Source organism: Hermetia illucens, chromosome 6, assembly GCF_905115235.1.
Source record: "Hermetia illucens chromosome 6, iHerIll2.2.curated.20191125, whole genome shotgun sequence".
Classification (NCBI taxonomy): Eukaryota; Metazoa; Arthropoda; class Insecta; order Diptera; family Stratiomyidae; genus Hermetia; species Hermetia illucens.
In genome coordinates this window covers 8,330,220-8,354,519 of record NC_051854.1, presented here as the reverse complement: position 1 = coordinate 8,354,519, position 24,300 = coordinate 8,330,220, and the positions used below count along the sequence as shown (strand labels likewise).

The 24,300-nt window shown below is 44.0% G+C and overlaps 1 protein-coding gene across 6 annotated transcripts in view; it reads left to right on the top strand.

The window, feature by feature from the left end:
- LOC119659043 (protein winged eye) overlaps positions 1–24,300 on the top strand; it is a 303,312-nt gene that overhangs the window by 155,446 nt on the left and 123,566 nt on the right. For all 6 annotated transcript variants that reach the window (XM_038066946.1, XM_038066945.1, XM_038066948.1 and 3 more), the window contains exon 3: positions 3,421–3,470. The gene's annotated coding sequence lies outside the window, so the exon portion shown is untranslated. The remainder of the gene's footprint in view (positions 1–3,420; positions 3,471–24,300) is intronic.

Here is a 24,300-nt window from a genome sequence, read left to right as displayed (position 1 = left end):
TAACAAAGTTAGGGCAGCATCTGCCCTGGACGAAACCTCAAGTCGTTTTGTTTAGAAAGGTGAGGGCTAAGCCAGGAGAATGGTAGGAAATTTTTCTCCAATTGGTCCACATCAAACACTTGCGGATTCAGTTGCGTCACAATAGTTGAGATGGACTTGGATCCCCCTGATCTACTAGTACTTGGGCATTTTTCCATACCGACAACTTGTTAGTGGTGGAGAGCTTCTTTCCTCCTTGCAGGGATCCTGTAGCCTTGCACTTCCTCGACATAGGCACTGGCGCGTGGTACAGTAGATTGATCCAATTTAAGGCATTTAAAAGTTCTGTTGAAATATTTACATCCTGAATCCTTAAATGCTTCAACACTGCTTCCGCTGTCAGGCTAACAATCGTGGTCTTCGTCCTTCCATACTGGTATTCGTACAAGTACTAAGATCCGTTTGCTTTTCAAGTCCAGGGAAGATATTTTCCTGCAAGGAAACCTAACCGCGGTCGTTTTTTTTGACGATTTGCTATCCGCCAGCAGCCAACTGCTGCGCGAAGTGAAGCAGTTGGGGGGTGACAAAGTCGTCACCGAGACATTCGCAGAACACATAGACCATCGTAATATGTCTGGATTTGAGATCTCTGGACACCTTGGTTACCATTTCAGACAGACAAAATCCACGAGTTCCAGGTGCGACCCACCAGGTGACCAGGTGTGTCGTGATACGTCAAACCAGCTTCCTGCTTTCTGCAGTAGACTTTAGGTGCGCTAACCGCAACCGGTGGTTTGCGTTCGGGAAGTAGGATCAAATTACACTGTAGATTCGCTTTCCGAAGAGGACGACCGGGTATTAGGTCGTCAGGACCCTCGGCAAATACCAGGGGACGCTTATATCACTGTAGGGCCGCCTAAAAGGCCATAAAATATACTAGCTCTTGCACTTTTTCCACAAAAAACTAGACTTGCCGGGAGTTCTGGCGAAGGCTACCCGAAATGCATCGCAACGTCGCCTCACAATTTACGACCCTTTGAGCCGGCATCACAACTTTGTGAATATCGGCGATGAGGTTTCGGTTGTTCCTGCATCTCGGAATCATAAATTAACATCGCAGTCAGTAGAACTCGCGGCAGCAAACTCCTCGTGCGTATGGCTAGAGGTCTTTAGTCTAAGACTTCGACGAGCGTTTCTCTCGCGCTTCATTATACCGGATATTAGCACTCCCATCTTAGACGAAGATTTCCCGTGCCACTAGGGATTGCTCGGAGCCCGTTAAGCAGCACCACATCAACACTATTAGCTCCCCTATCTTTTGCTTAGATGTTCGCAATTGCAAGGAAGGAGGTTGAAAGACTTTGGTATCTCCCATGGTTCCTAATTTGAACGCATTGAGAACTTGTGGCAGACGATTCCAAACCGATCCCGTTCCACTCATCCACAATTTTGCGCATTTTATCGCAGACTGCCATATTTTCTCGATTTTGGACTTAGTCGAGGCTATCATCACACTCTGTAGTTTCCGAAAACACTCTGAAAACGACAATATACGACTTCGAGTTCACTAGGATGAGCTTTGGACTATGCAGTGCGGCACAAACCTTTTAGAGATTCATCCACTCCGTGCTAGGGAACGTCTACTCTTGTTCCGTTTATTTAGATGAAATTCTGGTCACATCTGGCGCTGAGACCGAGCATTTAGAGCACCTCCAGTGCATTTTTCAACGTCTCATTTAGACCAGCTACCTTTCAACGTTGAAAAACGCAAATATTTGCAGCCCCAGGTGAATTTCTCGGCCACCTGATTATCCCTGAAGGTATCCAACTGGACCCAATCAAAGTACAAGCAATTTCGCACTTCCCGCTTCCGAAGACAGCTAAGGTTCTGAGAAGATTCTTGGATCATGTCCAAGCTTTTACCGTCGTTTCTTTTCTTCTCAATTAATCCCTTGCTTGTCTGGATCAAAGACCAAAGGCCTCTACCTGATTGCGTCGTCCCCAGAGGCTGTCCAGGCGTTTGAGACCACCAAGCAATAGCTAGTGGATGTTACGCTTCTGGCATTCCCTCAGCAGGATTCACCCCTAGTCATATTTGTCGATGTCGTGGTCATCGTCGTAGGTACTGCCCTTCACCAAAAGATGTACCAAATGTGGCAGTCATTGAGCTTTTTTGCAAGCAACTGAACATCGCTCAACGAAACTATAGCACTTACGATCGTGAGCTATTAACCGCGCACCTTACAATTAAATACATCTTGTATTCCCTTGAAGGCAGTCCTTTCATAGCGTTCACGGACGGTAAACGACTCATCTTTTCCTCGACAAAGCGTCCTCTCGTCAATTTCGACATCTGGGCTTTATCCGACATTCACAACTGGAAAGGATAACGTAGTTGCTGATGTTTTGCCATGTGTTGGAGGGCTCAAGACCCCGCCATCGGCGGAAGCGCAGAAGAACGACACAGCTCTTCAAAGCTTTAGGATCAACTCCAAATATACATTTAGGGAGTTTCCCATTTTCGGCTCAACGTCCAGGATATGCTGAGAGGCCTTAGACCAGGGACCAAGACAGCATTTGATGAGTTGCCTTGCATCTTCTCTGTTTCTGGTCGTTGAATACTGCCAGTGTAATTGGGTCATTATTCTGCTATTTGAAATAATAAAAACTTGCTTTTTCTATTCGTGAGTGTTATTTATTGGTCTTGCAAATTACGATATTTCGGGAACCACTTGTTCCCTTCATCCTGGTGGATATACGTTTGCCATGATCATTCTAGTCAGGTTTGAAAAGAAGGAAGATGTTTGTGTACTCACGCTTCCAGGTATCTCTCGAGCTATCAATACATGATCCGTTTCTCAGAAGAACCGTAAAGCTTAGTTTGAGGCAGGTGTCTATTGAAGCTTCACTGGCGCCCCTTTGACAGAAGGAGGGTCTGAATACCATGTGACGTAGCTAGTTCGACCCCATTCTAGGAAATGCAGTCCTACTAATGATTCCAGCTTGCAGCACGTCGTCCAGGAATTCCCCTAGATCATAGTCTTTCAGAAGGGCATCCTGGTCCCCATGGTACCAGACAACATTTCCTGTGGAGGATTCGTGGTAAGAACTACTTTAGATGAGTCCCTTGCAGATTTGCTTCTGATCGTTTTCAGTTCAGCTTCAAAGATTCGCAGTAAAAAACGATATAGTTTGGATACGGTTTTATCTACACAGTAAAAAGTTATTTAACCTAAAAAGGAAATTCATATTTTTTTCACAATGACAACTCCCGGAATGAAGCTGCAGGAACTTTTCCATTCATTTATGAAGTAGACAAAATACTATATATTTACTATGAGATTGTCAGTAACATATTTACTCCTGACTAACTTTATTCTTATAAATGATTATGCATTGCCTGGAACCTGGTACTCATGTTATTTTTTTTCTCCTTTTCAGATAACTTGATGAAATACATATAAGGATACGTGTTTTAACATTTTTCGAAGGTAAATCAATTTAATTAGTTAAAAGTTATTTTAAGACCAAGTGATGACTTATTTGAAGTGGATGATGATCCAAAGGCCTTCCTGAATGGCCAGAGATCACCGAGAAGGGAGAGCTATAACAAAAACTAAAATTGACCGTGAAGGTCTGTCCGCAAATACTGCAGCTTCACCGGAGTGACCTATTGACACGCGTTTCTTTGTCTCTTTCCTAGCCAGGTTCTGGAGTGTGACTAAAGCTAGAATTTTGCAAAAAAAAAAAAATAATGGCTCGACCGCATGAGCGAAGTCGTAAAACTCCGAATCTGAGTACCGTGATCGTGAGGGAAGATTCCCAACGGATCATATCCTCAATCGATTCATCTTTTGCTTCAGATGGGGTTTGGAGTTTGGGGTTTCACTCTGCTTTGACATCCTCAGGTTATTATTTCAGGGAGCGCCCCTTTGGTATTATAAGCGGGTTAGAGACCGGGGGAGGTGGGGGGAGGCAGTCCTGAAATCAAAAAAGCGAAATGCAACTTCATGCATGAAACCTCGTCCTCGAATTTCACGATTGTCCGCGGAACCATCACGTCTCCTCTACCTCTCTCAATCTGCACTAAATTTGCTCTATCATGTCGTTTACATTCCAGTTCTGCTGGTACGCAGGCAGTTTACGAAGCCATCGTGGGCAGCAAATCTTTGGCATCATTCTTACCAGGGCCATGCTAACATTGGACGCTTGATTGCAAAGATGTGGTAAGTGCTGTTCGAAATTGAGCCTCGGCATCTATCATCACTCCAAGGCATTTAATTGCTGGTTTTGAAATGATGATATGCTTCTCGATTTTGATACGGGCAGTGGTTTCCTTACGCCGCTTCGTGATAAGCACCGTCTCTGTTTTATCCTCCGCGAGCGCAAGACCTGCATTTTTCAGCCACTTCTTATAGCAGCGATTGCTTCAGATCATGTCGACTAGCGTAGTTTAGTAAGTGGGTAAAGCAATCGTCGCCAATGATCTCCTTATGACTTATAACTAGCCGAGTTAAACGCATTCTGCACGTCAAGGGTAATCACAGCGCTATACTTGCTAGTGTCACCCCTTCCGTGCATACATTTTCCTCATAGTTTCCAATAGACCTATAGGTCTATAGGAAGATGATTCACTAAGAGGCTTACCAGGTTTAGGCAACAACACTAACCTTTGTCTTTTCCATGTCTTAGGAAAGCTCTCATCCGCCAATCATGCTTCAAATAACTCCACGAATATGTCGGTTCTCGATTTCACAGCCAACTTAAGGGCTTTGTTTGGTATACCGCTAAGGTCTGGCGCTTTGTTGTCTATCAGCCTACCAAAAATCTCCAGTATTTCTTTCGTCGGTACTTGAAGCAGTCCCTCGTGCTTCGCTGTATAGCCAGCTCCAGGTTTCTTTGTAAACTCCCTGCTTTATCTACCCAATCCTACCCAATGCTCGCTGAGCCGCTCGTCTGGCCCGATGACACGCCGACCGAAGATCAGGCAATTCACTATTCATCGACATCGATGAATCGCATGCCTTCGCTATACACTCCGTGATATAAAGGGATTTTATCGAGGGTATACTTGGTATAGTTTCCTGTTTCAACCACACGTATATGAATGTTTGCTCATCAATTGCTTTCGCAGACCAACCTGACGTTCTCCTCATTCTTGGAAGAACAGATTTCCAATCGCTTGTCTTGCTCTTCAGGTCAAAGACTATTGATAAAGTGCGAACAATATGCCTTAATGCTCCAATTCAACTGCGCAGCACTAACGTAGGCCGACTTTTCTCGAGCCGCCATCCAAACAACAGCGGTACCATTAGATGCCAGGATCCGCATGTATAATATTTCGATTTAGTCAGAAACGAGCGCCAGGAAAGCATGACAAAAACATGATTAAATCTATGTGCAAATAATAACAAAAAAAGTTAATGATCGGTTTAACGGGCACTACAATTACTGCAATATGTCCTCCTTGTTTATTGTTCAAATTTCTCCTTTTATAATTCATCCTCTTCTTCTTAGCTTTAAGGGCTTTTCAGACTCAGTAAAGAAATCCTTATAATTAGGATAAAACCTTTTTATCCAATCATTAGATATTTGTTCAACCTGGCCACTCCCCCCAAGTAACACAATTTTTATAGTATAATCCTCTGAAATTCGACCTTCACTTAGACTACAAGACGAAGAACCAATATTTTCTTATCAATAAGGCCCCGGTACTAGGAATGACTTGAAATTTGATGACTTCATCAATTATCATACAATCAACTTCATAATGCTCCTTTAAAACAAGAATCTCCAGCGTTCATTCAACCTCATCGTCCTTTCGCAGAAACCGGCGAACTAACCGTCACCGCTTTCCTGAAACATCATCTCCATCGCAGTTTATACAAATCTGCCCAACCATATCCTTTTCAAGCATCTGCGCAGTACCAAGATTTCATTCTTTCCAACACAAAAAGGAAATTGTGAAAGTTCGTTTTATTTAATTTCCCCTTCTCATTCCTTAGAAATGCATTCATCCAGGAAGTTGTGAAATACGCACTGAAATCCTTCAAACAGGATATTCTTGAAAATCCTTAGAAACTTGGTATGTCAAAACCGATTCACTTGCTGTTGTTTGTTGCTTCTCCCTTTAGTTTTGTCCAATGATTCCTTTTTGTTTTTGTCAAAACCTCATATGAGGATGTACGAGTATTAAGGACGAATGTGTGCATGTGGAGTTGATATATGTATGATGTTAGTGCGAAAGTAAAAACTCATGCCAACGTGGAAATAGGAAGCGTTAAAGTTCGTTCCAGCAAGAAATGCAGGACACCATTTTTGGGAGTTGGGGAAAGCATCAGTGTTAAAGGATTTCTTTAAAGTTTGCGGGGCAGGAGATTTCATAAACTGTTGAATTTCGTAATTAATAGAACAAATTTTAGCAGGAGCAAGGACTATGCATCTGTCGCGATGACATTTAGGAAGAATTTATTAGAGTCCTCCAAATTAATATTGGATATGAAGGATTAAAGCAACATTGGAAGGGGTAGGACCTGGCATGTCATATGCATTATTGGAATAAAATCAAGTCTACTCCTAAATTCAAGGGCTTTTGTGTGGCCTTTTTTGCCGGTCCTTCTAACTTGGTAGTCTTTACATAATATATTAAGAATAAATTTAAAATAATTAAAAAAAATTAAGATGAAAAAAATATTAATAAAAATATAAATTGACTTAAAAATAGCAGTAGTTTGCCTGACGAAACAGGACTTAAAGGACGTAAGCATTTTAGAAAGTTTCTTGCTGCACCATTTCATAATTGTAGGGAAAAACTGAAGGCTCCGTCATCCCGAAACTATTTCTGAAAATATTTAGCACTCAAAACACGCACATTTTTTCCTCCTGGCAAAGGACATATAATACACACATCCGTACAAAGTTAATATACTCCCTTTACACGCTTGATGGTCACCCCTTCAAAACGTTACTACACCCATCCTTGCAGCATTTCCGTTTTTTTTATTGCGAAATTTATCGACAATCTGAGGGTGTCCAATTGTTGATAATTAGAGTCATGGATAAATTATTTGTTTCGTTTATAACATTGCCATTAATGCCATAAGTGAAACCCGTTATTGGCACCCACTTTGATAGAAGTTAGGCCGATTTTCGTCAGACATCCCGAGTGAATGAGGGTGGGGGATGTAGAGGTGGTAGGTGGAAGTTTGACCTGGAAATCAGCTGTTATTGTAGGATATCGATTTTTGGTGTTGTTTCGGATGGGAAGGACACGAAAATGCTTTAAGCTTTTGTACATTGTGGTCGTGGGAGGGAGGAAGTCGACAGTAAGGATGAAAGGAAGTACACAACTTAGTTAAACTTTAGCAGGTTTAGATTGTATTAGGTGTCAATTGAACAATTGCACATTTCGATTTCATTGACCTACTGGGAGAAATCAATTGAGCTTTGGGGAATATAAAACATGATACTTGTCCAGGTGTTTGTATTTTGACCTCTAGGAAGGATGTTTAACCCAAAATGGAAAGTTGTGTCACTAGCTTAGCTATAAAATATGGTATACCAAACCTACATTAAAATTTTTTCGGCAGATAGTATCCTATCCTTTTCTAAAAGGTTTTAAAGGATACTTAGGGACAATAATAAATTCCCTGAATGTCATCATATTTTTTGTTTAACCGACTGGATGAATGGGTCAACAAAATTAACATGGAAGAAGATGCTCGAGATAAAATGAATAGGAGGCAAGGCCAACAAGGGAGGAACGAAACTGGTGGTCAGCGATTCAATGATTACTTTAATGACTGATGGGGATACTATTTTACGAAGAAGCTTTAACTTGTCACAGATCCTTAAAAATTCCAGCCGAAGAGAAAGTCCTTGCCATTGAAGTAGGTACGGAGATAATTCCACTGTTGTGTATATCGCTTTGTCAGCCAGAAAACCAAAAAGGGACTAATATTTCCAGGACCAATTGTTTTCTTATAAGTTTTGACCCTTTTCAGCGCAAAACAGGAAGAGTCCTTTTTGGCTTTCCAACTATTAAATTGATGTTTAGTATTATCTAGTAAGCGAAACACTGTGTTGACAGTACAAATTAACAGATGGGCAAAAACGTTAAAAAAAAAACGGTATAAAAACGGTGAACGGTGTTCAAACTACCCTTGGAAACCAACGGGGCATACAACATTCTATGCAATTATTAGGGAAATGAGAAGAACCATTAGATCCGATTCCCTCACTTCTGCCGTCTAGTCAACACGTCTACGGGTTTCTGGCTGTATTCTGACGAAGGTCCTCATTGAAAATTGTGTCAGCCCGTAGTATGAGACGATGAGACGACGTAAACATAAATTAATGAAAGCTCAGAGTTTTCCAATTAAAAGTTTTTAAGGCTTTGTGAAAAACAGAACCTTATTGAAATCGATTCATAAATTGTAGGTCCGTCTGTCTCCTTTTTTCTGGCTGGGAGAAGAGATCCACCGTGGATACGCATGTAAAATCGAGGATGCGCATGCCGGAGTTTTACAGACTAAAACCTCCGCGCGGGACTACCATTCTGGTATTACTTCGCGGTGCTGTTCAATAGTAATTGCTGCGCAACAATTGGTATCCGATCTAGTAGTAAGGAATTCCAAACATCCCGGTTTTGCGGCGAGGTCCACCAATGCGAAATCCCTAAAAGCTGCCAGGAGTGCTGGCCTACGGCATCGCTCCATCTCAGTTAGGGTCTGCCACGTCTGCTTTTTTAAGGTTTTGTGTAAAATAAAACCTTATTAGAATCGATGCCATGTTTGTCTATCTGTCTGTCACATTCGATTTACTCGGAAAGGGCTAACCCAATTCTCACGAAATTTGGTGAGAACATGTGGTCTGTGAATCCCTTTACTACATCATATTCCACTTTGTTTAAGGCGGGGGTGTACAGAATATGGTCGTGTGGAGTATCAAATGAAAGGGCTCAATAAGTACTTTTTGGAACTGATTATATTTTTGACTGCGAGTGAAAAGTAGCGGCATGAGATCAGTCCCGATCCAAGGTGTTGTTGCTAGTTGATATTTCGGTAGCAGTAAAGCTTTAAAATTCGAAGTTCGCCAGCCCACAAATTTCTATCCCTTTTAGTCCTCTTATGACTGAGTGTATTCTTAAGCTCCAATTCACAGGGTACAGTGAATTCCTGAAACGTATTTATGAGTTCTCTAAATGAGAAGGAAAAGTTGTTGAAATAAATCCTTTACAAGGTTCAAAAATGTCTATAATTATTTCCATAGGTTGACTGCGTATATGATACCAATTAGGTCGTAGCAAGGGGTGTGTCTACAGCTTAATAACGCAGTTGTCTGACACTCAGACATCCTCCGATTTGCAATTTGGAATTGTGTGAAATGAATTTTAGGCTTCACAACTTTGTTGGAAATCATTCGGTACTATGAGATCCGGAACAACACTTGAGTATGGATCAACCTTTTTTACTAGTTATTTCCCTGAGGATGCCTTCTGTTTTTACGGTAGTTTTTAGTGACCTATATTTCGTGCCGAGTTCTTCAGGAGTTCGGCATGGTACTTCATCTTCCAACAATAAAGTTATTTTGTATTGCAATAGAGATGTCAGATAGGCCACACATCGATAAACTGGGGGTAGTCGGAACATCTCCCTTGGTATAGAGCACTGCCAGGGATATACTATAACGTTGCTCCCAACCTTACTTGGCGGGATCAAACTTTGTTTATTTACATTGTATTGAGAAACAATCGCCTGGTATTCGGCTCCTTCTTTTTCGTTTGCTCACTGATCGCACCGCGGAGCCTCGAAGGTCGGCGGAGTCCATGTTGATATATTATGACTGGTAGTTATCCAAAGCGGTCCGCAAAAATCCACTCCGCGACGTACGGACGAGCTGGCTGGACACGATGGCTCGGCGAGTTATCTATCTTTTATTTAAGGAGTTGTGGGTTATCTTTGTCTTGGTTGGTGAAGATATTCTCTATGGATGTTGTCCATTATTAGTTTAGTGAACGGATAATTATATGGCAAGATTATAGGATTTTTTGCCTCCTCTAATAACTCTGACGTCTGTAGACGTCCTACCTTGAGAAGGCTTTATTGGTCAAGAATAAGACTTTTACTGATGAGAGGATTGCCCTTATTTTTTTCGCCGAAGCGTCTTACGTCCTTGAGTTCGATTTCTCACCCTGCATCATTTTAACGATAGCTCCGTGAAGTTCATCGAAATCACACATGCTGGGAGATTTGTAGTGAGTGTCATCGAGCTCAGTTTTCCGGCACTTAGTTCCAGCTTCGGGAATGAATTTGCATAGTTAACTTGATGCATAGAGTGGGATCAAGTGGTAGATAGAAGGCTTGCAGTTGCAGCTTATCTCCTTTCCTCCATGTAGTCGGTTTGGGGGTTTAAGTATGGTGCAGGCCAGATGTCTTCAGAGCCGTGTAAAGCTAATGGGCCATAGAACCACAGATTGCTGGACGCTAATTTGTCTGGCCTTACTCCTCTCAATGCTCTCCCATGCCTCCGTTGTGTGGCTATGGGCTATGGTTAGTTCCTAGATGCGGGCTATCCTGTTAGCCACAAACGTGTGAAAAGATGACATTTACTGGTCCATCAATTTGTCTATGGATTCCACTTTGGGGGTTATGCTAAGCAACAATACGGACCAACAGTTGTCAAGTGCGCAGGGTCATGAAATGTGCAGTCGAATGATCACGTCGGGGTCACCAAAAATGTACAGAAGGCTATTGTATGGTGGCAGGTTTTAAGCAAAAAGTACAGTGGAACGAACTTTAATAGGATTCAATGAACTGCGTGTGCAAGTGTTACCGGGGCTCCGCAGTGCTGCCTGGCAGATGCTCTCAATGTACTCCTACACATCCTTCTCCAGGAGGAGTTGGACTACGTGAGTCCGGATGGTGGACTGCGAAGTCCTAAGGCCATAATGATATCCTAGACGAAGTACCTTCGGACTACGTCATACGCAAGCCGAATTTCACAAGAACCTTTGCTGTGAACTTTGCAACCAGAGCAGAGTGGAAGATTGACGGCGTGTTGCAAGGCTTTGGCATAGTATTCTTCACTGACGGTTCAAAGATGGTCTGCGGAGTCGATGCTGGAGTTTTATTGAAGCCAGTCGTTCGGTCTGCTTGGTTTCACCACTGTATTCCAAGCGGAAGTACCTGCAATACTGAAAGCCTATCGATAGCTGGGGCTTGATCCAAGCCCTAAGCGTAACATACCCATTCTGCCCGATAACCAGGCGGCCACTAAGAATTTGCACTCAGTGGCGAGATTCTCCTCGATTTCATTCGTCTCTGGGGTCCCGGCCATAGGAATATAGAAGGGAACGAACGGGCTAACGGACTGGCCAAGCGGGGCACTGATCTTGGCAGTCCTTCGGCGGGTACAGTCTGTGTCGCGCTGGCGACTGTCAAGGGTGGAATCTATTCGCACTCCTAAGTAGCCGGGGACCTCAGATAGCGAAAGCTTACCAGTGCCAAGTCAAGGAGGATTTGACCCACTTATTACAAAACCCGATCACGAGAACTGTTGTGCCAGACGCGTGGTATGCCGCCAGACTCGCCATACTCTACAATTCGCAAGCCGAACCTGCGTAGAAGAAGATACTCAGGCACTTACTGAGCTTAGTTAGAGCCGAGCTACGGACACTAGGTAAACAATCTTTCAGGACCTTAGTCTAGTTGCACGGTGGGGGAGTTGCTTTCCTTCTTGAATACTACGGGCTCGTTCTAAAGATCTGATCTGACTTCACTCTGCCTCCTTGCTCTTATCACAGCAGTGATTGTCTTAGGAGTTTGTAGCATAAAAACGGCACGGCGCTAATTGGACTCCTTGGAGGTACTGATACCTACCTACCTGGTAATTTCGTTCAAATCCCAAACTCTGATTAAGTTCAAAACGTTATTTTTCAAGGCCTTCTATCCCCGCCAATATGTGATTGGAAAATTCAATTGACCACTCCCTAACAGAATTCGTACCAATTCGACTTTGTTGGCATTTCATCTTCTGACAAGTTGATTTCTCTTATGTTTGTAGCCATGTTGTCATATGAAACCACATAGTAGTCGTTACGTCCCGTTTCGGGCTTATTGTCAAAGGTTTTAGTATAGTGGTACTGAAGCTAGTATTGACTGCATTGTGGTGGGTGGCTGGTATTTCCGGACTGCCGTTTTGATGCTACAAACTCAGAAGAGCATCGTTTTTGTGGGAAGAGCAAAGGGAGCAAAGTCCAGCTAGCTCAGATCTACAGAGTCAGCCCGTAACATTCTTGAAGGAAACAGCTCTCGGTGAAACTATGTGTGTCATAACTTTACAACTCGTCATCGGTCTTCCACTATGCCTTGGTTGGAAAGGCAACAGCAAAGTTTATCATGAAGCTCGGCTTGCTTGCGGCGTAATCCGGTAGAAACTACTATAATTTCCGAAGTACTTTGTCTAGGATGTTACTAAGGTTGAAGAGTTTCAGTGCCCACTGCAGCGTATTTTGGTGAATATCTAGCGGATAAGAGTGCAGGACATCTGCACACGCGGTTCTTTGTATCCTATTAAGCTTAGGCGCACAAGGTTATACATGACTTGTCAACCCTCAATTCTATGTTCGAACTAGAATTTCACTTAGAGGAAAAGGACTAATCTTTTTTCGCTTAGTTACGGGGAGTGGAATTCGGGTACCCTTAGTTTGATATTGAATAACATCAACTCCGTTTTGGTTGGACTTATTCTGCGGCTACGTCATGCAGCCCACAGGCACACCTTTTTAAACGTCGCCTTGATTTCATTTATATTGGAGAAAACATTCCAGACACCAATATCACCAAGCCGTTGGCATACGCCTCTACCTTCACCCCACTCCAGTCCAATATGCGCAGAATTTCGTCTATTACTATCAACCAAAGAACCGGATAAATGGCGCCACCCTGGGGCGTATCTCCGTTCACTGCTCTAGTCAAGCGACTACCTTCCAGATCAAACTGGATAACCCTAATTTTAAGCATGGCAGTTTGTCCTGCGATGATGGGACTGACATCACCCTCTCAGTCTAAGGTGTTTTTTGTAGAGTTATTGTTTGATCCCATAATTATTTCTAGCTAGCTCGGTAATCTGGATAAAAGTTTTACGTTAAACCAAAGGTGCCTAGGGTACTCGAGACCTGCATACAGAAGAGAGAGTTCTTTTCGCCACACAGTCTTCGGTACATGCTGGTATATCTTGGCTTGCGGTCCTTTTAGTGCCTTTCACGATACAAAGAGGTCGGTCCCCGAGGCGTTGCTTCAGTTCATTCATTTGGCAGTTCCGCTTGCCTCTGAAGCATCCAAGTGAATGTTCGTCAGCAAGACAAACCCTCGGCCGACGTAGCCTTGGCCTGTCAGAAAGTGAGGACTTATCTGCTGATGTATAGCCCCAGCGATCTGAAAAAGCGTTGGGAACATCATACGTAAGTTAATGGTGGCATTACATGAGGGTAGAGACCGGGATGGTCACAGGCTTTTTAATCCAGGTATAGTCATGTGGGGTATCGATCGAAAGGGCTCATTTAGTACTTTACAGAAATTGGCTATAATCTTGGAACTGCTTCAATTATTCATTGAAGGCCTATTGGAACTTCCTACCAATTTCCTACCAAGCCGTGTAGCATTAGAATATCCTGTTCTCGTTTGTAAGGCATTCATCTGCACTCTCGTTTCCAGCACAAGAAAAAAACCTATATTTTACCATTCAATAATTTATGACAGTCACATTGCTACTGGATACTCAGCAATTAACTATTCCTTTCATCTTCCTTCTCATATTCTCAAACATTCATTGGTATTAATTTCATACACATTTTTCCACTTATCCTTCGTGAAACCTCAGAGCCGCATTATATTCATTCCCCGGTCTTGTATTCATGGCAATAATGGCGAAAAATTCCTACCGTGCTCCGTATTTGGATGACTAATGAATGCACTGACAAACTACACATAGTAGTAGACTGTGTACACTTTGTTCTTGTTCATCTACTCCACATTATACCCCATTATGTTCCCGACCACTCTTGGATCGTGGCTACGCTATAGCGAGAGCATAAGTGCATGGCGGACATAAGAAATGGTCCATCCAGTGCAGGCTATGCATATAGGCTTGCATGGAAACCGTTGTTGAAAGAAGAGAAAACAGAGTGTGGGCCAAACCGTACCTAAAACCATTGGAAACAAGTTCCAGGAAAAAAAGGAGAATCGGATCGGTTTTTGGATCAGAAGCTGATTGTAGCGGAACGATTCGTTCCAAGTTGCAGCCAGTAGACGTTCAGACCATCGGAGGGTTGTCTGCAACTTTCTTGCATCCTGGCATGTGATGCAGCCCAACTGGCTCTGTGGAGAGAATGAGTCTTATTGTTGGTACTTGAGGATTTGTCACGTGGCAAACCAGATGAATGGAACAGGAATTAGGGAGGCATTTATATCTCTATTGCCTCGGAAGAGAAATGGCTCTTGAATAGATTCTTCTCAATTCAGGCGCTTGAAGTGTTACTTGACAAAGGGGTGAAGGAAAACAAAACGAAAAACCTTCACCCGATGAACTGACTCTTTTGGAGTTGATGTTGAGTTCAAACCTTGGAAGATACTATGTACTCGTTACAATGTGTTATTTCCAAAATCCTTGAAATTCCTATCATATTTCAACTACCAATCGGTTTAATTTGCTCCTATTCAATTTAGTTCTCAACCCTAAACCACTTGAATATTTAAAACCGGTTCACGGGAGAAGGTGCATCATTGAAATGCAAACATCGAGAGTATCCTGCCCGGCAATGCCTCGAAACGAAAGGATTGACCTGATTGGAATTATGCATGAGAGGCAGCCCGCAATCAACCGAGGCCAACTCATCTCAAAAAGGAGTGACAATAATTCTGGCTAAGTCGGCTCTGACGAAAATTTCAAAGCTGCTTTTCCTTTTTGTTCACAAGGCCAGTTCGACCCTCTCCTACCATATACAAATTGCTATATTTGCATATTGGTTTGCCGTCTCGAATACAAAGGCATCTATATGCAGATAGCTCTGGTTCACACTTCCAGGAATACATTACACATGGATACAAGTTGGAGTTCGGAAAAGATACTTTGGAATTTGCAGTTCCCTTTCTAACTGAGTAGCGCCGCTAAAAGGGCTTTGTATCTGATACTTCTACGTGCTCATCTTAATAGCCTCGCCAGCTGAAGCTATTAATTAACTCCGCAATTTTGGAAATGCCCTCGGATACATGCAAAGCTCAACACTTCCACCCCAGCTCTGGGAGGAACGGAAAACCTATTCGACTGTAATATCCACTCATAATTTCACAGTAACACTTCCGGGAACTTGCAAGTTCCAATTCTCGAAACCTTTCAACAGTCGTCGCTTGCAGGCACAATGTCTAGGAATTCGTATCTGCTCCAAAGTATCGCAAAGGATACACGCTTGTGTACGTAGTTCCATGAATATATGTCTCGGCATTCAGCCTAGATCCCTGACTCCTCTACTCGGTGCGCCTTAGCTGATTTCATGCCATTAAAGCGAAAATATCTCAACCCAGAGTAATTTATTTAAAGTTATTGCCAGGATGGAGTGTAGAACATGAATTTTTTCCTTTTTCCGTGCCCTTGCAACATTACAACCGAATCCTTGTGTTGCCTGGATTGCTCAGTTTGTTGGTTGGTGGTTGGCTGGATGTTTCCTTGGTTCGGGAGTTTCTGTTTCAGCAATTCACACCACCGGGTGCACTCTGGGCCGATGGGGGTAGGTCGGGATGTGGATGTTACTCCTGGTGCTTTCGGTGAATGGAATCCTCCCTAGAGCGGAATAGACTCGGCACGGTGGTGCTCAGAGACATCTGAGAACGAACGAAAGTAGCAAAAGCAATTACAAACGGTAATTAAGGGAAAATTTTATACAGGGATATGGATACTAGTCGGGGTGGTTGTTGCATGATTCAGGCAAGCTCCCATCTATGATATTTACAGAAATTTTGCGAGGTGGGGGTTCAAAATGTTACATGAGACCCTTTGAATTTTTTTTATTTGTGAGGGAGACGCAAATTTCTCCGGTGATTTCCGTATACTTTTTCCTAAAAGTGTCTGCATAGAAGGTAGGTCTTGTCAGCATTGCTATTGAATGCCAGAAAGGCCGGAACTTTCTTCCCACCTCCTTCTTTTCCGCATTCAGAATGCCTTGAATGTGACATGCTATGCATTGAGAGTACGGACTCCACCATCACAATCGACAATTTCTTGGAGGGTAAGTTGCCCTCCATTTGATCCGGTCCAACATCAAGTGGATGTGCAATTAGGATCCCCCATCTTCTTCCTTTTTTTCAGCCTTTGTCCCGTTCACAAGCGGGGTCGGCTCGTCGTGATCGGTTCCGCCGTTTGGCTCTATCGAATGCCAGATCTGGGTGCAACCTCGAGGCTTTTAAATCGCCACCCAGCGCATCAAGCCACCGTTGTTTGGGTGTTTACCATCGACTTCGAAGTTCAGACCAATTTTGGCAAGTGAATTCCCGTTAGCATGAATTGCGTGGCCATACCATCGAAGACGCCTCTCTTGCAATTTTTCCACGATCGATGCAGCCCCATAACGATCGCGGATATTCTCATTTCGGATGTGATAAAAACGTGTGACGCCACTAATCCAAGGCAACATCTTCGTCTTCACTACCGCAAGACGCCATTCATTGTCTTTTATAGTCGGACAACACTCAGAACCATAGAGAGCGACAGGACGGACGATACATCCCAAACAAAAACTTCCTTATTTCCCTCGCTTTTTCTGAGGTATGTAAACCACCACTCAGCTACATGAAGAGCCATAGGAATAACTTCAGATATCACTATTACTGCTGGCTCTGAGACCGTGCGATAGGCGAACGTTATTCGTAAATTCCCTCGCCATTGTACTTGAGCTAGGCATTCATGGATAAACGACGCGTACTGGATAACGGACCCCCGACATTGGACCTGAACCGGCAAACTTCAAACATCCTAGCTGTAGCCTTGTCTGCGGTGTTGTGAGTCTGCTCGAAGAAACTCATTTTCGTGTTTATCAAAATGCCGAGGTAAAGGCTGGTTTCACCAACTTGAATATGAAAAACAATGGGAACCCTCTCCTTAGTTAGGACGACCACTTCGGTTTTCTCCAGAGATTGAAAGAATCCATGCTCAGTCATCCATCTGCTCGCCGCATCACCATTCCCAGTGCGCTCTGAAATTGTTCAACCATGCGTGCGACAACTAGTAACGCAATATCAGCTGCGTACCAATCGGATGGGATTCATCAGGCATCTCGAGTCGCAGCAGGCTATTGTATGAGGTGTTGGAAAGGTCCGGACGAAGGATAGATCTCTGAGCCGCCCTCGATGTGACCTTCATTAAGCGCTGCCCTTCTCGGTTCTCATCTATCAGGAATCAACTTTCCAGCATCTTGAGAATTGAAGGCGTTTTTTACATGTAGCATCGCAAAGAGCACCAGTCGTCGATAGGGACGATTGTGTGCCTCAACTAATTTCATCGCTTGGGACCACTTGCTCAATCACGTCAGTTGTGGATTGCCCCCTTTAAAACCATATTGTGCTGATGAGTAGTCTCCCGCAGAATCTATTTCGTCTGTCAGTCTTGGATTGATGGGCGGTGAATGCATTGAGTAGCAAGTCCGGCTTATACTTGAATACAAGTCACAGCATTTCTGTAGAAATGCCATCCTTTTTGCCGTTCATGGGCAAGACTGTTTCCTCCAGATCCTTTACAATGAAGAGTGGGCATTCCTCAGTATTCATTCTTGCATCGACAGCGTCAGCTCGAATTTTTTCCATCTTCACTGGTTCTGTGGTATCGAGTGATCGATGGGCACCAATTTTTTGGTAACCAACTTACACCCGGAGCCCCATGAGTCCTTGTTAACATCGCTGAGTAGCTGATTTTTGCTTGTTGATTTTATAGTGGAGTTCGTTTTTCGTTCCATGGTATTCTGCTTCATTTTGGCCTCTTGCGCGCTGCATAATTCCCAGATGAACGCGTCTGCGTCTTGTGGCTCATTTACCCCTTTTGAGGGAGCTTCGGTAAAATTGCCAACGTCGATCTTCTCGATGTTAAACCCGGCAGGTATTTACCGGACTTTGAGGAGCCGTTTGCCACTTCGAGGGAAATATATTGGTGACCACTGGCCATGAAATTTTCCAGTACATTCTATCTTTGCGCCGCTGACACTGAGCACTCCGTAGTAAAGGTAACGTGAGTGATATACGGCAATAAGTCTCCTCCTGACGGCCTTCTCCAAAATTTGTGCGCCTCGAGAATCTAGTTGGGATATTCGAGGACTCTGGTGTTAAATTCTCCTCCAACCACAACTCTCCCTTCTGTGTTTCGAAAAGCGGACATAGATTCGTTTGATGTGAGTTATCGCTGAAAAAGTTACTTTCGTACAATGAACCCAAACGTAGTCATCTCCTCGACCATTAGCCCGCACTCGCAAGTTAATCGGTATATCATGATGGGGAGCTCCTGTATCGGTGCTGCTCGTTGGGAAAGGGGTGCACTCCTATCCTTGCGCGTTTGCAAGATATGAATGATGGTGCCTTACTTTTCACTTTTTCATCTTCTTTAAAGACCTGGCACCACCTGGAACCGGGAATATGTGTTACATCTGCTTTCTGCAGACCGCGGTGCTTGAAATGAATACAGCATTTTTTCCAACTCACATGTCTTCGCTTTGTGCCCAGGTTCGCCGGACTTGTAACTCAAAGAGCTTCTGTTCTGTACTTCGCCAACTCTGGCTGTGTGCGCTTAGACCCAGCGCTTAAAGCAGTGGTTGGAACTTGCCTTCTTCTTATCCTATAAGTGATTCAGTTGATCTGTATTTTCCCGCAATCAGGAAGTTGGCTCGCAATAAAGAACTTGATCCTTCTTAGGAACAGTGACAATGGCCAATTTTTGTCCTCTGAAATTGAAGTTGCTCACATCTAGGTAATCCCTGTTTATCGCTTTCTCCACCTTGTTCGTGTTCAAGAAACAATCCAGATCCCTTATTTCAGGGCTGCGTATGGGTTCTAGGCTGGAAATCTCTGTTTTCGTGCCTAGAATGTTGTGGACTTTCTCCCAGAACGTACTCTTCTTGTCAGCCTGACCGTGGTTTGCTCCTTTCATTTTCTTTTGCGCTGTTGTTGTCGTCGTAGTTGATCTTGACTTTGCTACAGTGAAGTTAGTCAGCAGATATTCAACTTACGGAGTTGTTGAATTTTCACTTTTTTTCGACGCTGCTTGATCCGTTTGGTTGCATCATTGTGGAATTCTTTTTGTTGAGTCCTTGACTGCAGATCTACGCTGTTCTTCTCCTTTTATCAATTGTTTGTTCCATATCTGGTGGATTGAGGGAAGCCTGGTTTGTGTAACTAGGAGCTGCGCCAACGATTTGCTTTTTCCTCACTTCTCCTTCGGATGTCTTCCAGGGGATTCACTGGAGTGTAATAAGATCTAAGAATTTCTCCATCTATGCCATTTTTGACATCCATAAAGAGGTTTCACTGGACAATGGTAGCAGCCTTCATTTTCCATAAGACAGCCCCGTGCTTCTTGAGTAACCTTTCTTCCTCCACCCTCGTTTTTTGAGTTCATCAATCTTTTCTCCCGACAAGGGAATTCATTGACGACCCCCTTTTTTTGGCCGCCAGAACTAAAATCCTCAACGATGCCATTTCTGCTGGGACTGAGCCTTTCTATCTTTTCAGTAGGTGGCCGTCTTGGCGCTTCTTGTAAAGGGATTTATAATAGAACTGTCCATTTTAGTTGCCAGAAGTGGTAAGCGTGGCTTATTACTGCACTTTCTGAAAATGTCGACTACGGACCACGGAGGGACCTCAAGATCATTTCCACGAGATGTCACCTTGATTTAGTAGGATGTTATGTAAAACAATGTTAATGTCATTTGGCAGCTCATATGCAACCTATTCCGAATCGTTTGCCAAATTTTAAGTCCATGCCATGCCGGTTTTCTAAGATATATGCTCTCAGAGGGCTATCCCCATGGTACCAGATAATCACCGCTGAGTCTTTGTGACAAGAGCCATTTTAAGTGAGTCCTTTGCAGGCTTGGGTCTGACCACCCCACTAGGCCTCAGATCATTTGCCTACTACATCCACGACTAGTAAGGCGATGTGAATACAGAGTATCCTGGTGTCATGTCTTAGAGGTTCTCCTTGACCATTTAAGTAGTTATAATTTTGTTCTCCCAAAGTGATTTGTGTACGGTAGACGATATTAAATGATAGATTTTCGTGGGCGAAGCTACTCTATTACGATGCAGAATCATGTGCTGGGAAAGCACAGGATTCTGACTTAACATCAGTTTAGTCTTGGGGCCCAGAAAAGTCTTTAAGTGCACCTTCGGCCAAACTGCATATTCTAGGGTTGTCAGTGAATTGTGCCAGAATAAATTAAATTTTTTTCTGGTACCTATTAATGATAGTACCCAAAGCTTCTGAAAGAGAGCTATCTGGATGTCCTCTATCGTTGAAGGCTGATATGTACCATCTTGATCAGCGCCAGTTTTAGTTGGTTTCTTCGAAGGAATAATCTCTCCGATCGACATCTCTTCCTCTCTTTCAGCAAGTCAGGTTGTCATCAGGCTTTATGGATCGGAATATCTTGGGTTTCCTTATGCCACCCATTAGGTTATAGTCTACTTCCAATTTCCTGTGGCTCTTCCAGGGAAGAGGGAGATGGTGGACGTTGGATCTTTGCTTCATAGGACGTCACGAAACCCCGCGAGATTTGGTCTTCCCGCGAATTATCGGAGCCAAGAATGCTGAAGAGCCTGAACCTGAGCTAATTTTGGAGATATGCCTTTCATGCTTTGAAGCAATTGAGTAGGCCATGATCAGATCTGCTTTTGCCTTATGGAGAATTAATATAACATGAAACCTTTTTATCGTGTATTTAACCCACTTTAAAAGGGCTTAAAATTGTTTACTAAAGAAGCTATCTCCTCTAAATATGAGGGCGTAATAACATTGCAATAAAAAACAACAGCTCACAACTCATAAAAATTAAAAGCAGATATCCAACAGCCCTGATACAAGGAAAGAAAAGGGTTACTTCCCACAGACCTTCTGAGTCCCCATTCTAAAAAAAAACATTTCTTTCAAATCGACCGGATATTATGCTCTGGTTATTGTCCCAAATTCCAATGAAAAGGTATCGAAACTACCAGACCCACTTCCATCCGTAGATAGTAGACTTTAATAATTATGGGCATGATAATTGGGTTTATTTCCTGATAGTATCTAATTGGGAATCGTATTTTGTTGCCTGCATGACATGGTCGCCGGGGCTAGAAATAGGAGAGTATCCCTAACCAGTTGGCAATTGAACTAGAAAAGAGTTGTTTATTGGGTAATGGGTTGATTAGGACGAGGGTGGTTGAATGAATTTGCTAATTTATTTATATGGCGGCTGCTCAGATCCGGCAGATGTTTTCCAGATACTTGTTTATTTACAAGAGATTTTTGGATGATGATCAATTTTGAAAGAGCAGTTAGTTAGAGGGAAATTGAGTGGATCAAAGTTCTCTCCTTCAAATACAGCAGAAGGTCGAGGTTACGCAGTTTTCAACATCTGTGGCATTGTTGGGAACATATTCTACTGGAGTCAGTAGCTTGGTTTGAGCTACACCGTAGGGGATGCAAACGTGGAAGCTTATGAAGAATATATTTTTTTTGCGAGTAGGGTGTGTGAATGCGTTTACGCACAGAGTGTTGGACTCCCGCAACAGTACGCTGTCTGACTACCCAGTAAACACCTCCCTGTCATCAGAGAACTAACCTGGATCCGTTTGACACATTACTTCGGGCTAGCCCTCTCGCTCTTCCGGCTTTGGGAGCCTTCAGTTAACCAACGGGAGGGGAGGGGAGGAGGGGAGTTGTTAGTTTAGGGAACTCCTTCCCATCCGGTCCCTTCGCCGGCCGAGTTCAATCTTCTTCGCAATAAGAAGAACATAATGCGCGACATGACTCCAGCGCTCTTCACTATCTCTCCGACAATGTTGTCTGGAGGGACCACCCCTGTGTCTGCATAAAGCAGCTGATGAAAGCCGTTCCACCTTTCGCAAGAGAAAAAGGTGTGGTCAGCGTCGTCCGCCACTCTATTGTAGAACACACACAGGATTGGAAAGACGCGATCTCCTCATTGTAAGTAAGACTGAAAACCTCCATCCCCACTTAGAAGTTGGGTAAGGAAATAATTAACCTCACCGTGCGTCCGGCTCAATGTCTCTGAATTGTCGATGAGCCGCGTAGTCCAACTGCCCCTTGGCTCATTTTGTCAGTAGAGTTGCCACTTGGTAAAGGTGCGTTGACGTTCTTCACGGGCCACCTCTCTTTAAGTTTTCGCCCTTACGGCAGTAGATAGCGCTACGCTCCTTGGCAAGGAGGGGCAACGGGGATCATCTTCACGGCCGGTTTTGAAACCGTGCGATAAGCAAACGCCACTCACAAAGTTCCCTGTCGATGCACTTGAGCAAGGTGCTTACGATGCACCTCCTTGACAATGGCATCAGCCCATACCTCCACGCCTTAGAGCAGAACCCACTGCGTTACTCCCATAAGGAGACGTTTCCTCGTAGACATAGGGCCCCTAACATTCGCCTTAAGCCGATTCAAGGCCGAGACTCCAGCCGCAGCCCTGTCCTTCGCAGTCGTTGGCGCGTATCCGGTGTTTAAAACTATGAGTGCGGTTCTCGCCGCCATTTCCAAAATCCGTTTCCCTCGAAAGCCTGGCTGACTCATGCTGCATTCAAGGGCCCTAGCATTAAAATCACCGCCTACCAAGATTCGCCCCTCCATGCCCGAAACGGCGTCCTGCAGAGCATCAAGCCGCCGGCGAAAGTCTGGCACGGTATGATTAGGCATAAGGTAAACGCTAGAAAACGTTATCCTTAAACACCTAATGCAGACAAACCCATTCCCTCGAACTTGGGCAAGAACACGAAGTCGAACGTCGTCCCGAACGATGGTGGCGGTTCCCGATAAGTGGAGATGCCATGAAGCCTGGTCCCGGTTTCGGTAGCACTAGATCAGCATTTACCTCCGCAGCGAACTGCGCTAGCAACTGGTGAGTGGTTACACTCCGGTGCATGTTAATTTGTAAAATGCGGGTCATGCCATTCGCGCCCTAGCCCTTTCCAGTTCCGCCCTAAAGATTGGACACCGTCCCGAGCCCGCAGTGTGTGCGACGCTCTTACCAGACACAACACGATTCCTTCAGAGAATGCAGCTTTCGCTTTTATTGCAGGTCTTTGCTTGGTGGCCTACCTGGCCACATCTCCGACATACTGTTCTTCTGTCCGGTCCCTTGCAAGTTGCTGACGTGTGTCCATAGTCCAGACACCTGTAGCACTTGGTGGGGACTATCCGGATTCATACCCTGCATACTACTAATCCAATTTTGATTTTACCACTGCTCCTCGCATATTGAGTTTTTGGCCTCGAGCATTTACAGAGGTGATACCTATCCAGGCATTAATTACTTCTGTACATTCACGCTTTATTGCCTCCTCCACTTCGACCTTTTCTGTGAGGCCGTCAAGATCCAGGATTTCTAGAGAGCATATGGGCTCTAGCCTAGAAACAAGAGCCTTCTCTCCCAATACCCCCTTGATCGCTTTGTAGATCGTACTCTTGCTAGTGTTCTGTAGCGGATTTCACTAAGGACTTCCGCAAAATCTTGCCTTCCGCCCGCTTAAGGAGCAGAGCCGACGATCTAGTCCTTCTTCGTTTCCCCATCTTTTTTGGCTTTTGGTTTGCAGCCTCCTTGTCTTTGGATGACGGGTTTCTGGCGGCGTAGTCAGTTGTTTGTTTTTGTCCTTCTTCGCCTTCTTTTTTGGGCCTTGGAAAACACTTTGATAAAGTCTCCTTCAGGCACGTCGTCCTCTTTCCGCTTTCTCCCTAGTGCTCTTTGAAGTCGGCTATTTGCGGTCCATTTGAAGCAAGCATCGCTCTCAGCAGGGTGTGCGGCTGTTTCTGATTTCCAATCGTCTTCCGCTGCTCTCCACGTTCGTCTTTGGAAGGAGATAGGATGCAATAGTTCCTGCAGCCTGTTTTTGACGCTTTTGCTGACGTTCCTCTCGAGGAACTTTGCCGACCGCATTCGTTTCACCAATGCTGGGTATTTCCTGATGACTCTTTTCTCTTCGGCTCTAGTTAAGACGCTCGACTGCACTTCCACTCGGTTCGCGTCCGAATCCATCTACTCAGGATTAGCAATTCTGACTGGGCTTTTTTTCCAGAACA